We start from the raw sequence: 14,650 nt of genomic DNA on the forward strand, positions 1-14,650 counted from the left end.
TTCCATGAAGTGATACAAGTGAGCGTGGGTTTATACCAATACTCATAACTTATGAGTACTCATGAATGTTGCAGCAACCATTGCCATGTCTAAACACCTTTAAGGCATCTACAAACCCAATTCATGACAATCTTGATTCATACCTACTTCCGACGTATGATCGATTGTGGAGGTTTGAATAAATTAATTATTCTGGAAGTCAAAACATGCAAAACTGAAACAATAGTAAATAATTGACAATGATAGTAACACTTTACTCATAAATAAATCACAAATTTTATTCATCATCAAACGTCGATTACATTTTACAAGTTTCAGGAAAACTATCTAATCTGTAAAACTAATATCGTCCCTCAGCCCGATGCGTCTTGCATGCTGAAAATGCTTAACCCTCGTCAGTCCCTTCGTAAGGGGATCTGCAGGATTCTCATCCGACGATATCCTCCTTGTCACAAGGAGTCCTTCTTCAATCTTGTGTCTTATGAAGTGATATTTTCTGTCAATGTGTCGGGATCTGCCATGATCTCTTGGTTCCTTGGCTAAGGTAACCGCACTATTGTTGTCACAGAAAATCTCTATAGGTTCCTTAATAGCTGGTACAACTCCAAGGTCTCCGATGAAGTTCTTTAGCCATATTGCCTCCTTCGCTGCTATATACTCTGATTCACAAGTCGAATCAGCCACCGTCTCCTGCTTGGAACTCTTCCAAGAAATTGCCCCTCCATTTAAGGTAAAGATCCAGCCCGACTGAGAGCGGAAATTATCCCTATCAGTCTGAAAACCAGCATCACTATACCCTAATATTCTCAAGTCATCACTGCCACCAAGGGTAAGGATCCAATCCTTAGTCCTCCGCAGGTACTTGAGAATGTTCTTAACCGCGGTCCAATGAGCCTTGCCAGGGTTCCCCTGATACCTGCTGACCATGCTCAAAGCAAATGCCACATCAGGACGGGTACAAGTCATAGCATACATGATCGAGCCAACTGCGGAAGCATATGGTAATTGGCTCATCTCAGCTATCTCTACCTCTGTACTCGGACTCTGAGTCTTACTCAGTTTGGTATTGCTTTGGGTCGGTAAATATCCTTTCTTGGAATTCTCCATGTTGAACCTTTTCAACACCTTATCCAAGTAGATACTCTGACTAAGTCCAATTAGTCTTCTACTCCTTTCTCTTAATATCCTTATCCCTAGGATATAGGTAGCCTCCCCTAGGTCCTTCATAGCAAAGCACTTCCCAAGCCAGGACTTAACCTCCTGCAAGGTTGGGATGTCATTTCCTATGAGTAGTATGTCATCCACATACAGTACCAAGAAGCTAACTATACTCCCACTAGCTCTGACATACACGCAAGACTCATCTTCGCTTCTCAAGAAGCCAAACTCTTTTACCTTCTCATCAAAACAAAGATTCCAGCTACGAGATGCTTGTTTTAATCCATAAATGGATTTCTCAAGCTTACATACTCTATTAGGGTACTCTGCATTGATAAAACCCTCTGGCTGATTCATGTACACATCCTCAGCCAACTTTCCATTAAGGAAAGTGGTTTTGACATCCATTTGCCATATTTCATAATCATGAAATGCTGCAATGGCTAACATAACCCTAATAGACTTAATCTTTGCTACCGGCGAAAAAGTTTCATCATAATCAACACCTTGAGTTTGAGTAAAACCCTTCGCAACCAGTCGAGCCTTATAAGTATGCACTTTTCCTTCCATGTCTGTCTTCTTCTTGAAGATCCATTTGCACCCGACTGTTTTACGGCCTGGTACATTGTCAACCAAGTTCCAAACTTGATTGTCATACATGGACTGTATCTCGCTGTCCTTAGCCTCCTTCCATTTAACAGACTCCGGGCCTGCCATGGCTTCCTTAACACTGCTAGGTTCATCCAAATTTACTACTGTACTATCACTAATAAACGTATCACCTTCCGTAGTAATATGAAAACCATAATAAAACGAAGGTGTGTTCCTAACCCGTGTGGAACGCCTCGGAGGTACAGACTCGTCAGCTGGATCAACAGGAGTTTCCTCCTCAGGTTGATTGCTAGTGTCTGAGGTTCCTTCACCAATTGATTCTTGAATTTCTTCAAGATCAATCTGCCTCCCACTGTCTCCTTGGCTTATAAATTCTTTCTCGCGAAAGATCTCTCTTCGTGCTATAAAGACCACATTCTCACTGGGTCTGTAGAAGAGGTAACCGAAGGATTTCTGTGGGTAGCCGATGAAAATACACCTTTCACTTCGGGGTTCAAGCTTATCATGAGTTTCACGCCTCACGAAGGCTTCGCAACCCCAAATTTTGATGTGGTCCAAATTGGGAACCTTTCCATTCCACATCTCATGAGGTGTTTTGGTAACCTTCTTTGTAGGGACTAGATTAAGGATATGGGCGGCAGTCTCTAAGGCATACCCCCAAAAAGAGATTGGTAACGAAACTCGACTCATCATAGAGCGAACCATGTCCAACAAGGTTCGATTACGCCTCTCAGCTACACCATTCAGCTATGGTGTCCTGGGAGGAGTCAATTGTGAGACAATCCCACACTCCTTAAGGTAGTCAAGGAACTCGGTACTAAGATACTCACCACCTCGATCGGATCGAAGCATCTTAATGTTCCTGCCCAATTGATTTTCTACTTCCTGCTTGAATTCCTTAAACCTTTCAAAGGTTTCGGAATTATTTTTGATTAAGTAGACATCCCCATATCTACTAAAATCATCAATAAAAGTCACATAATACCGATTAGCATCCCTTGTGGCAGTTTTGAATGGCCCACATACATCAGTATGTATTAGGTCCAGCAAACCTTCACCCCTCTCACAAGTTCCAGTGAAGGGTGATTTTGTCATTTTTCCATGTAGACAAGATTCACAACTATCATCCGATTTGAGGTCAAATGATTCCAAGACTCCACTCTTTTGGAGTTGGCCTATGCGTTTCTTGTATACATGTCCAAGACGACAATGCCACAATGATGCTTTATCTAGGCTAGTAGAAGAATCAATATACAACGCATTATTTCCTAAGTTGTCCACAATCGACACAGTTTCATACACACCATCACAAGGTAATGCTTTAAAATAAAACACATTATTAAAGAAAGCATTAATACCACCACATTCATTATCAAACAAAAAGGTAAAACCTTGTTTGTACAAAGCATGAAAAGAAATAATATTCCTCACCATTTCAGACGAGTACACACATTTATTCAAATCTAATTTTAACCCATTATTAAGCAACAAAGTATAAACACTAATCTTGGAAACAGGTGAAGCCTTCCTATTCCCCATGATTAAGTTTATCTTCCCGTGCTCCACATCCTCACTTCTTCTTAGTCCCTGCAAATCAGAACATATGTGAATACCACATCCTGTATCAAGCACCCAAGAGTTAGAATATGTTTAGTAATTAGACAATATGGTGTAAATACCTGCATAGGTGGGTTTCACTTTCCCATCCTTTAGATCCTGCAAGTACTTAGGGCAGTTTCGCTTCCAGTGTGCCTTTTCATGGCAATAAAAGCATTCAGCATCCTTGGGAATGGCAGAAGGAGTGACAGAACCGTTCTTAGTCTTTGATGAAGAGCCTTCAAGAGACTTTCCCTTGGTACCCTTCGAAGGGTGCTTCCTCTTTTTCCCTTTGCCTTGACCAATAGCTAAAACAGGGGTAGAAGTTGGAGTAGGAGTAGTAGAGGTAACAACCTCTTTACCCTTAAGACCGGATTCCGCGGTCTTCAAGAGTCCTTGAAGCTTGCTGAGGGTAACTTCCTCCTTGTTCATATGATATGTCATTCGAAAATGATCATAACAAGAAGGCAAGGATTGCAAAATGATGTCAATTGCCAACTCCTCGGGGATGTTAACATTCAGCTTCAGCAAACGGTCCACATACCTTTGCATCTTTTGCATGTGGCCCGTGACGGATTCACCATCCTTCATGCGGGTAGTTATTATGGAGGAGATTATTTCATACCGCTCCTGACGAGCACTCTAATGGTACCTTTCCATCAGGTCTTGGTGCATCTCAAAAGGGTAGAAATCTTCATACGACTTTTGTAGCTCGGCTGTCATCGTGGCCATCATGATACATGCCACCTTAGTAGCATCTCTCTCATGAGTCCTGAATTCAGCGATCTCCTCAGGAGTCGCAGTAGACTCATCAAGTTCTTTTAACTCCTTATCGAGGACATATTCCTTGTCCTCGTAACGAGTAACCATCCTGATGTTCCTAATCCAATCCATGAAGTTGGAACCATCAAAGATGACCCTCCCACAAAGATTCATGAGAGAGAAAGAACCAGTTGGGTTAGAGCCTGAAGCATTAGTGTTGGAAGACATCTGAAAGAAGAAAGTAAGTTTAGATTAGATATTTAGGATCCTTTATAAGACACCCAAATGTAATATTAAGGCTAGGATCCAATCACAATATATTACACTTAGAAGAGGGATGCCGTAATCTAAGTAATAATATATTTGAAAGGTAGGTGAATGACGATTCACCAATTTCCACCATGAAAACGAAATGATTTATTAGGTTTAATTGGATTTGAAATTCCTAGATTCTTTTGAGATTCATTGAACTTTTCAATGGCATGTTTCAATCTCGATTGTGCCCTTCAAGTTTTGTGACTGGGATGCCGAGGATCACAAAACAAGGTGTGAATAACCATTCTAATTCACTTGGTACTCTTAATATTATCACCTAATCAATGTGCCGGTTAACCACACACGCTCCATTGATCTATGACAAACATTAAGTCACCCTTCGTGATCCTTACTAGTCCTAGTTAGTGTGCCGGTTAACCACACACGCTCCACCAACGACTTGGTAAGGTACAAAGTGTGAATTCCATGGACTAGCACCATGTTCACATTTTTCCTAAAATAACTAAGATTGGGAATTAAAAGAGTTTAGTTATTTTATAATATTCATTATACTTTTAATGAGGATTTAAAGTCATTGTTCTACCCGTTCGGCTAACGACCCTCCACCGATCAAGCAAGCGGTGGGTGAGAGTATACACCCATTAAGTCGCCATTTTATAGGCAACAACCTTATACCCACCTTATAGACCGGCTTCGTGAATGAGGCCTACTAACGGTAAAACGACTTATTCTTATACATATATATAATAATTAACCATTAATGTTATAAATAGTATAAGGGTTGAATTTTAACTATTAAAACTCTAAGGTTTGGAATTAAAGTTTATTAAAGTGTGTGAAACTTTACAAATTCCAAAACTTGAGGGCAAGTTTTGTAACTTTGCAAAACTCTTCATTTCATAACTTATGAATTAAAGGTTCATAAAAATGAAGACTCTTCATTTTCATGTAACTTATGTGTTTTAAGTGTGTGTTAAATGAAAGTGACCTTTGGTAATCCATAACTTGAGGACAAATTATGGAGTCCATTAAAACACATAAATGATAAAGAATTAATCCTAAACAATTCAACAAATAATTCCTATCATTTTCTAAATTCATAAGAACATGAACATGATCATCAAAAATTCAAGAATTATATGAACACATAAAATCATGGAATTTTGATATATGCTATTGCAAATGGATTAGAACAACCATTACACCAACTAAAATAAGTTTTATAACACCAAAACAGTTTAGGGTAATGTTTCTAGTCCATTTCCAACAGCAAAAGTCGAGAATCTGCACTCTTTCGATCCTACTCGTCGAGTGCATGAACTTACTCGCCGAGTAGGTTGAAGTTTGCCTTGGACTCGTCGAGTCCCCCCAATGGACTCGGCGAGTCCACCATGCTGACAGCAACGATTTCAACTTTTTTCACTATTTTGCATCAAGTATCAAACAAGCAAGCCTAGGCTTTGATACCACTGTTGGGTTTTGAGCAATCTAACACTTCCTAAGTGTCCATGCAACCCTAATAAACCTTGGATCTATGTTTGTCTAAATACATGCAAAATAATAATTTTCCAAGGTTTATAACCTATCTAACATGGCATGGGGAACATTTCAACATAAAAGAGTTAGAAGAGATTACATACCTTTTGGTGAGTTTGGTTCTAAGGAGTTTGAGGGCCAAGCACCAATAGTGTGAATGCCTCAAATGGAATCACAAACACCACAAACTCTTGGAAAACTTTGAGAGAGTATACACCTTGTATAAAATCGGCCACACACATGCACACACACACTAGTTCACTAGTTTTCTCTTAGGCTCCATTTCATGCTCCATAAGCATGCTTATATAGTGTGCATGGTTAGGATGAAACCTTAATAACCCATGTCTTTTCCTTTTCCAAGGATCCATGGGTTAAAAGCTCCATGGATCATCCATGGACTTCCACATAAGCCTAGCCCATTAACAAATGAGTATTAGCCCACACTATATAAAACAAATAGCCCATAATTTAATTAGTATTCCTTTTAATCTCTAAATTAATTCATAATTAATTTAAGACTAAAACTAATTAAATAACGTAACTTCATATTAATATATTATAACTCATAATATATTAATAAACATATGTGTATAACTCTCATAAAATTATCCATAATAGTTTGGATGAGATGCAACCCAAATGGACCATGCCGGTCGGGTCAAGTATATACCAAATAAGTTATGGACTTAGACACCTTATCCAACACACGTATAGAAACATCCCTCAATATCAGAGATCCATCTCATTGCAGCTATTGGGTCATGATTCCCATCGAACTCTGGTGGCTTCGTGTTGCTGAACTCCCGAAACAACAGAGAGTCACCTCCCTGAGGTCTGGCAGCAACAACACCAGCAGTAGCTGCAGCAGCTGCAACCTCAGTCACCACTGCATACCGGTCGTCAAATGTCTCAATCAGTGTGGCCTTAATGTCCCCGAACATCTCTGGAATCTCAGCCCGAATGGCAGCAGCCACCTCCTCATGAATCAATCGACAGATCTCCTCGTCATTGACCCCACTACTCTTGGGTGTGTGTTATGTCCCAACCATGATGCCTCTGAAGTACAACATAAAAATATCAGAGACTCGATCGAGCATACTCACACTCGATAACGCAACCCTACTCGTCCTCCAATATCCAAAGGATTCTTACTTAGGCTGCTCACTGATCCGGTGTCTTCGGTAGTACGGGCCCTATACTACTGACTACACCGCATCAGCATTCATCCCAAGTCCTCCTCCTTTGATCCCGGATCGCAAGTACTCTATTCTCGCTATGCATTTGCTACCCTCCTATATACCTCTTATGAGTTCCTAACTGCTACCTACTCGCTCTCAAGGCATCTCATAGCAGCAGAAATCTCCTAGGCTAAGGCATCACAAATCAGGCCACTCTAGTCCTAATATGAATACCTAGCCTACTCTAGCATGCATAACATAACATTGCATATCTCATAACACATAATGTAAGGGTATTTTGGGGATTCACCGTTCGGGCGCTGGCTAACCGTACACATTACTCTGCTCTATTTGTTTCAAAACTCCTTGCTCTTTTAGAAAATTTAGTTTTTATTGTTGAAAATTTCTCAAATCCTCAGTTTGAGTTCAGATACGCCCAAAGGTGCATATGACTCCCTCAAACCAACTTGTAACAACGTAAATTTTGAAAACAGCTTTTTATTTCTTTAAAAGATAACTTCATTCAAGACAAACCATAAAATCCAATGTAACATAGTCATAACACAAAACATGTCAAATCCCAAGATCAAATATATCCAAATCCGTCTATGTGTGTACAAGTCATGTCGGTGCCTTCCCACGGTCCTCGCTAGTACCTAAAACACATAACACAACAACTGTAAGCATAAATGCTTAATGAGTTTACCAATATACCACTTACACACATACGCCTTTCCAGACCATACTCCACACGACCTTCCAGTCCATGTGTCTCAGAGAACTTCCATCCCAACCCAGTAACCTTCCGGTCCTACCCGTGTCGACCTTCCGGTCCATAACTCCCTGACCTTCCGGTCTACATCATAATGCCTTCCGGCCCGTAACATAATGCCTTCCAGCCCATATCAAGCATAGCATACTTATCGCATACAAAACATGCAACTAATAGCATATAATGCATATATCTTATAGCATACTAGACCCTCCGGTCACACATAGGTACCCTTCCAGGTAGAGTATAGTGAGAAGACTCACCTCGTATGATGTCTAATGTCTCACGTGCTCGATATCTCTGAATCTCGAAACCATGACCTAGCCTCACCTAATCACATCAAATAATCATTCTAAATCATTAACGGCTCTCAAGGCTATACTACATTCCTTTCTACAACTCAACAGAAGGGTAAAAGACCATTTTACCCCTCCCTGACTCAAAAGTCCATATGTTGACCAAAACCCTAAAAGTTACCAAAAGTCAACATCAAGCAGTACGCGGGGCGTACTGTTGCACTCCACAAACAGGGAACGCGACCCCCTACGCAGCGCGTACTGGGATTACGCCTAGCATAAATCCCAGTTTCTCAATTTCTTTATTTTAGGTCTTAAACAATTAATACATAATCTCATATTCCATATCTGGCCATTCTAATACGTCTTAATCAATCAAGTTGAAACCTTTAAGCCTTTGCATGGCTATAAAGGTTCCCAAACCTTCTAACACCTTTCCTTTCTCATCCAAAGGTCTAGATCTCATGCATGGTCCAACATTTACGTCCAAGATTGCACTTTTATGAACATACAAATTATATAGTCCTGGAAATGATAGATCTAGGCCAATGGGGACTATTTTCCCATAAAGTCTCCATCTTGGGACCTCAAACCCTATAATTTGGTCCAAGAAGCACACAACACAAATAACAAGACAAGTTCTTAACTTTATACCTCAGGAAGAATCTCCAACCTCTGAAAACCTCATATCTACTCTTGTCCACCAACTTCTAGCTCCTTCAATGGCCTCCTCTTCTCTTTCACCATCTTGAAATGGCACTTTGAATCTTAGAACACTCACTCACAAGCTAAGGACGAAGGGAGAACTCTCTTAGGGTTTCTTTCTGTGAGATGGTGGCTAAGAGACAAGACCATCTCATTCCTTTTATAGCCCTCAATTCATATTAGGGTTTTGCATCTAGGCCGGTTATGCCCGGCGTAACCTGGGGTATGCCTAGTGTACCTGGATGAATCCGCGTAGAAATTAAGCGCGCAAGTACGCGCAGGGTACTCCTGAGTACGCCCCGTGTACTCACAAGCTTAACATTCTCACAAGGGACCTAACATGACAACTTGGAAAAGAAGAAGGGTTAAAGGGTTGAACCTGAATTTCAGGATGTTACATCGTATGGGAAGATATGGAATGTTTCCATACTGGGAGTCGGAGAATAAGAAACACGAGAAAATCAGAAACTTTTATGAAATAAGGATGTTTGAAGGAATGTACTTTCAATTTGAGACTTCGCTTCCTTGGAATTGTTTTGTTATCAATCTCCAGTGGAAAGTTTTTGTAATATCATTGCTCAAGTCTCTATGACTTTTTTGTACCATGATTTTGATGGGTTTTAGCCATAAGAACTTTCCTATGTGCGCATGCAAAACCCTAATACTTGGATCTAGGCTTTCTAATTAAACATGCTTTGAATCCAAGACTTCTAATGCCTAATTAGGTTAAATAACAACATTGAAATAGATCTAGAACCATACCTTTGAATTCCTTGTTGATCTTGTTGTCTTGGAGCTTCTAGAGTCACAAATGTCACTCCTCTAATGGCTAACAAACACCAATAGCAAGGAAGATGATTTAGGAGAGAGGAGAGGGGAGGAAATCAGCCAGAGTTCTCTTATGTTCGATGAGATCCGATTTCCCTTAACCATAGGGTCTATTTATACTTGCAGACTCCTTAAGGGTTACAGTCTAAACCCTAACTGGATAATCTTCTCTTAAGTCTATCCAAATCCATTCCAAGATAACATCATGGACGATTTTGAGCTATCCTTTAGCTCCTAGAATTCATCCAATCCATATATGTATGGATTTACAGTCCCAAGTTTAACTATCAAACAATTGATAGTTTATACCCTCTTATTTAATTAATCTCTTTAAGTCACCAAATTAATTCCAATTAATCTATGACTTATATTAATCAAATAATTATATATTATTCCTTATAATATTTACTCTCTCTTAACAAATCATCCATCAAGTTGCTATGGTGAAGGCAACCCAAAAGGACCATGCACAACCGGGTCAAATACTTGCCTAATATAGTTGCAGCCTTAGACACTATTCCAACAGTCTCCCACTTGGATAAGTCTCGTAACTATACAAGTACAATTCGGTATGCAATCGTAGCTCTCAAAGATGCTGTCAAACTCTGATCTAATCAATCTTGTCCTTTAGATAAGGGATCGTATAGTCCTCTGTTAGATATCATGCTGACAATCCTATGGAATGGTTAGTCTAGCATTTGATTTCTCGATCTCCGATTTATTCGACATAGAACTTAATCAAACACATCAATTCAGTTCTGACCAGGCCTGGCACATAAGTCAAATCAAATCATCGAGCGGCCGAGATATCACTTTTACCTTTTTGATAAAAGTTACAGATAAACTTCGACTTATATGCATTTACTTATTCATTAACCAACTATACACAACAATGCGTTTTATAACACCGAGTTACTGATGCGTTTTCGCATTATCAATGTACAATCAATTAACAAATAATAAACCATATATCTAGGTTTTAAGACTATATGATATTATCGTCTTGCGATCACCTTTTATATCGTATTCCATATTAGGAAGCTTGCTATACTCCCACTGGCTTTGACATATACACAAGATTCGTCTTCGGTTCGTACAAATCCAAACTCTTTGACTTTCTCATCGAAGCAAAGATTCCATCTGCAAGACGCTTGCTTAAGTCCATAAATGGACTTCTCAAGCTGACACACTCTATTTGGATGCTTCGGATCCACAAACCCCTCTGGCTGAGCCATGTAAACATTCTCAGCCAACTTTCCGTTAAGGAAGGCGGTCTTGACATCCATTCGCCAAATTTCATAATCATGAAATGCGGCAATTGCTATCATCACTCTAATAGATTTAATCTTCGTAACTGGTGAGAAGGTCTCATCATAATCAACTCCTGGAGTTTGAGTAAAGCCCTTCGCAACCAATCGCGCTTTATACGTGTGTACGTTCCCATCCAAACCGGTCTTCTTCTTGAAGATCCATTTGCACCCAACGTTCTTACGTCCGGGCACATAATCAACCAAATTCCAAACTTGGTTATCGTACATGGATGGGATCTCGCTATCCATTGCCTCTTTCCATTTCGCAGACTCCGGGCCTGCCATGGCTTCCTTATAGCTATTAGGTTCATCAAGATTTACCAGTGTACCATCACTAATATACGTGTCCCCTTCGGTAGTAATATGAAAACCATAAAACTGGGGATAAACTCTATCTCTATCGGAACATCTAAGAGGTAAGGACTCGTCAATCGGTTCAACCGGAGTTTCCTCCTCGGGTTGAGTGCCAGCGGTAGAGGTTCCTTCATCTATCGACTCTTGAATCTCTTCAAGTTCGATTTGCCTCCCACTATCTCCTTGGCTTATGAGTTCTCGCTCTCGGAAAACTCCTCTCCTCGCAACAAAGACAACGTTGTCCTTCGGTTTATAGAAGAGATATCCAAAGGATGTCTGCGGGTAGCCGATGAAAATACATCGCTCACTTCAAGGTTCAAGCTTGTCGTGAATATCTCATCTTACGAAAGCCTCGCAACCCCGAACCTTGATGTGTGCCAACAAGGGAGCTTTCCCTATCCACATCTCGTGAGGTGTTTTGGCAACCTTCTTAGTAGGGACTCGGTTAAGGATATGGGCGGTAGTCTCTAAGGCATACCCCCAAAAGAAGATAGGTAGTGAAGCACGACTCATCATAGAGCGAACCATATCCAATAAGGTTCGATTTCTCCTTTCTGCCACACCATTCAACTGCGGTGTCCTAGGAGGCGTTAATTGCGAAACTATTCCACACTCCTTGAGATAATCATGGAATTCAAGACTTAGGTACTCTCCTCCTCGATCAGATCGAAGCATCTTGATTTTCCTGCCCAATTGATTTTCTACTTCATTCTTGAACTCTTTGAACTTTTCAAAGGTTTCTGACTTTTGCTTGATTAAATAGATATACCCATATCTACTATAATCATCGGTAAAAGTCACATAGAAGCAGTTCCCATCCTTCGTGGTTGATCTAAAGGGTCCAAATACATCGGTATGTATTAGGTCCAATAGCCCCTCACCCCTTTCACAAGTACTCGTGAAGGGTGACTTAGTCATCTTTCCAAGTAAACAAGACTCGCATGTGTTATCTTCCCTAAGGTCGAATGACACCAACACTCCATCCTTTTGGAGTTGGGCTATGCGTTTCTTGTTGACATGTCCAAGACGACAATGCCACAAGGATGCTTTATCCATACTAGTGGAAGTATCAATATTCAAAACATCATTTCCTAAGTTATCAACAATCATAACAGTTTCATATATTCCATTACATGGTATAGCTTCAAAGTAAAAGACACTATTTAGATAAGCAAAAATAGAACCATTCTCATTATTAAAAGAAAATCTAAATCCTTGTCTATATAAACCATGAAATCAAATGATGTTTTTAGCCATTTCTGGCGAATAGCAACAATTGTTCAAATCTAAACATAAATTATTCCTAAGCACTAAAGAATACACTCCAATCTTGGTCACAGGCGACGATCTTCTGTTCCCCATGATTAGATTGATCCTTCCTTGCTCCACATCCCTACTTCTTCTTAGTCCCTGCACATTTGAACAAATGTGATAACCACAACCGGTGTCAAGAACCCAAGAAATAGCATGATTAGAATCGTTAGATTTAATTGTGTATATACCTGCGAAAGATGGCTTGATCTTTCCTTCTTTGATTGCTTGCAGGTATTCTGGGCAGCTTCTCTTCCAATGTCCTATCTTGTGGCAGTGGTGGCACTCTGCCTCCTTCGGGTTAGGACAGGGCTTAGTGGGATCAACTTTGGGCCCACTAGAAGAGGCACCATCTCGGGCTTTAACCTTGCGATACTTCTTCGATGAAGCCTTCCTCTTCTTTCCCTTTCCTTGACCAATTGCCAAGACATGAGCAGCAGACGGATTGGCAGTAGGTGCAACAGACTTGTCTTTGAAGTTGCTCTCAGCGACCCTCAAAAGACCTTGGAGTTTGCTTAGGGTGACCTCCTCTTTATTCATGTGGTAGGTCATCCTAAATTGGTTGTACATCGGAGGCAAAGAGTGAAGCACCATGTCGATCGCCAAGTCTTCCCTAAAGTCAACATTTAACTTGCGAAGGCGGTCGACATACCTTTGCATCTTTTGCAGGTGCACGGTAAGAGATTCTCCATGACCCATCTTAGCGGAAATCATGTTCGTGAAAATCTCATAACGCTCTTGTCTCGCGTTTTGGTGGTACCTCTCCAATAAGTCTTGATGCATCTCGTATGGGTACATGTCCTCGTAGGACTTTTGGAATTCAGAGTTCATGGTGGCAATCATGATGCAATGTACCTTCGTTGCATCTCGCTCATGAGTCTCAAAAGCGGTGATTTCGGCCGGAGTAGCGATTACGGGGTTGATATTCTCAAGCTTTTCATCGAGGACATACTCCTTATCCTCATAGCGAGCAATGGTGCAAATGTATCTTATCCATTCGCTAAAGTTAGTTCCATCGAAGGTGACCTTTTGGCATAGGCTCATCAACGTGAAAGAACTAGCAGCAGCGTTGTTTGCGTTTGAAATCTATAGAAAGGACAAAGATAGATTAGAATAAGAATCCCTAATTATCACCCAATAAGAAAAATTAGGGTTAGGATCCAACAATAACATTTACATGCTAGAAAAGGGATGTCGTAATCTAACATGCAAATAAATTGAAGGTAAGTGAATGACGATTCACTAATTCTCCATAACAAAACCTAATTTATTAGTCCTAAGTGTATTGAGACTTCCTAGGTTCGGATGAGATTCATTGAAACTATTCAATGGCATGTTTAAATCTCAATATACCCTCTTGTTTGTGACTGTGATACCGAGGATCACAAAGCGGGTGTGAATTACCATGCAAAATCACATGGAGCCTTCATTGTAATGATCACCTATTCGATGTGTCGGTAAACCACACACGCTCCATCGAACTATGATAAACAATGAATCACCCTTTGCCACCTTTGCCTAGTACCAATTAGTGTTCCGGTAAACCACACACGCTCCACTAACTTCTTAGCAAGGGTGCAAAGTGTAATTTCATGGGATTGCATCAATTCACTTTTCCTAAAGTAACTAAGATTGGGAAATTTTAAAAACGTGTAGTTACTTTGTATTACTTATTATACTTTTAATGAGAGGATGAGGTTGCCCTATCCTACCCGTTCGGCTAACGACCCTCCTCCAATCAAGCAAGCGGTGAGTGTGAGTGTACACCCATTAAGCGCCATTATATAGGCCGCAACCTTATACCCACCTTATAGATCGGCTTCGTGAATAAGGCCTACTAACGGTAAGACTAGCGTTTAGTTATACATATATATATTATTCTAGTAATATCATATTAGTATAAGGTTGTCTTTTAAACCTTTTAAAACGTAGGGTTTGAAATTTAAGTTGTCTA

This window comes from Lactuca saligna, chromosome 8 (assembly GCF_052625555.1).
Source record: "Lactuca saligna cultivar CGN05327 chromosome 8, ASM5262555v1, whole genome shotgun sequence".
In the NCBI taxonomy this organism is placed as follows: domain Eukaryota; kingdom Viridiplantae; phylum Streptophyta; class Magnoliopsida; order Asterales; family Asteraceae; genus Lactuca; species Lactuca saligna.